We start from the raw sequence: 2,323 nt of genomic DNA, 5'->3' as shown, positions 1-2,323 counted from the left end.
AAAAGCCGCCTGACGGGCGTCATCACGGAGAAGCTGAGCACGGCCGCCTCCGAGATCCTGGCGGACGTGGAGATGACCTTTGTCCTGTACGAGGCGGAGGTTTCGGGCTTGAGGCAGGAAATAGACCGTCTGAAGGGCCAACTGGAGCTGCTCCGGCCTCGGGTTAAAGAAGAGCCCACAGGTCGGTAAATCTGCCCGGAAGCTGCGTTGTTCAGCAGAAATGTATGATTTAGTTCCTGACGCGCTGCGGAAATTCAACACAACTTTTCCAAGCGGTTCATATTCAGACGTTGCAGGTCTGTTTATTAGAAACACAGACAGAGATGGTTAATTTGTGTTAAACAGCGACTCCTAGCGGAACCTGTGGGTATATCATCTATCTATCTATCTATCTATCTATCTATCTATCTATCTATCTATCTATCTATCTATCTATCTATCTATCTATCTATCAGGATTGTCCCATATTACAAAAATGTTAATTTATGGGCCGTTCAAAGCATTTTTTGAAAACAGTGGTGGGACTAGATTCATTTTTAAAATTGGGTTAATTGCAGGATCTGTAGGTAGGTAGGTAATTTTATTTAGCACATTTTCAGCAAGGAGGCAATGCAAAGTGCTTTACATGAATTCATAGGAAATACAAACAAAAGGAAAGAGCAAAATAAGAAAAATAAYCTGTTAATGTTGACCTAAAGCAGTGGTTTTCTGGGACCCCTGTGGATAACAAATAGGGAGAGTTAGAGTCTGGTTGAACGATGTGTGTCGGGGCGTAGAGAGATTCTTAGAGACTCCCTGTTATACTCTTCTGTCCACTCACACACAGCACACATTGTTTTGGTTTTTTTATCCATACCGCTTCCTGCGGCGCCCCTGCAATGGCACGGCGCCCCACAGTTTGGGAACCTCTGATCTAAAGTATAAAAACTAGATAAGTAGGTGTCCTCTGGTCTGATTCCTTTTCTGGGTTGGGAGAACAGGAGTCTAAAAAGTAATTGCTTAGGTATTTTTTCTGGATTCTAACTTTGTTCTAATTCCATTTCCGGGTTGCAATAATAGGAGTCTCTGCATAAGAATCTAAAAAYGAATCCAAGAAGTTTAATATTGGTCTGAATAGCAAGTACTCCACAGTTTATAACAAGTAATAAAAAATAAAGAGTAAAGAACACRTTAGGCACACTCAACATTCAGACTAAACAAAGACACGGGTGGAGGCATCGACATCAAGGAGTGTGTGTGTGTGTGTGTTGCATTTATATTGCCATGACAACCACGTTGCTCAGCCTCCTGGCAGAAGTCCGATAAGATGTTRTTATCAAGGCGTGATGTCCTGGGAGCGCTCAGCTCCACGGCTGCATAGATAACAGAATGTGGTGAGGAGGGAAGAGCGTTATGTTTGCATATCTTCAAGGAGATTAGAGACATGCTGCCCTTCCAAGGCCCCACGGGGGAAGCCAATTCAGAAACRGAATGTTTTAGGTSGGGAAGATKATGAATWTCAATCTTCCCTAAAGTCTCTCCGATGCGTCTCAGTTCCCAATCATCCAAATTAGTTTGGTCGTTCCACTGAGCCGAAACCAGCAACTTCTCCAAGRTCGATTCCATCCGGTTAGTGAGTTTTAGAGTCCTCGTCTCTGTCCACACCARCAGTCCGAGTGTTCGCTAGTTCGGCCAAGTCCGTCRCAAATGTGTCGATAATCCAGGAATCCACAAGGTCCAAACAGCAGAAATCCTGTTATCATGAATAAATCCAGGGTGACCGCTTCACCAGATCCATAATTTGTAGATTTGGAGGATGTGCAAAGAAAGGCTCCAAAAATATAGAAAAAGAGAAAAAGACGAGACAAAAACAGAGCAAGCAGGGCAGAGAGGGGAGCAGAGGACAAACCGTCCGCTTTCACAGAGAGCAAGAGAGAATGTCTTGTAATAAACCTTAACATTTTAATTAAAAATGTATGAACAGTATTTTAATTTTTAAAACTGGTTTTGCTGCTAAAGTATTGAATAAATCGACTCCTGAGCTCAACAACAAAGATATTTTAGCTTGTCATCTGCTGGACGAATCAGTTGTATCATTCTTGAGACGCATTGGGGGGCCGCACAAAATCAGTCCAAGGACCAAAAATGGCCCCCGGGCCGCACTTTGGACCCCCTGCAGTAGAACCATCGCTGCTTACAGTGAAGTAAAAACGGGTCACGTCTCTGCTGCTGGTTTTAAACGATTTAAGAGGAGAAAGAAGAAGATGGAGGTTTGATCTGCATCAGGCGAAGGTTAAACTGAGAGGGTCCTGATAACACACACACACATTTACACACACACACA

The sequence above is a fragment of the Poecilia reticulata genome, linkage group LG18 (genome assembly GCF_000633615.1).
Source record: "Poecilia reticulata strain Guanapo linkage group LG18, Guppy_female_1.0+MT, whole genome shotgun sequence".
NCBI lineage: Eukaryota > Metazoa > Chordata > Actinopteri > Cyprinodontiformes > Poeciliidae > Poecilia > Poecilia reticulata.
This window is presented reverse-complemented; position numbering follows the sequence as displayed.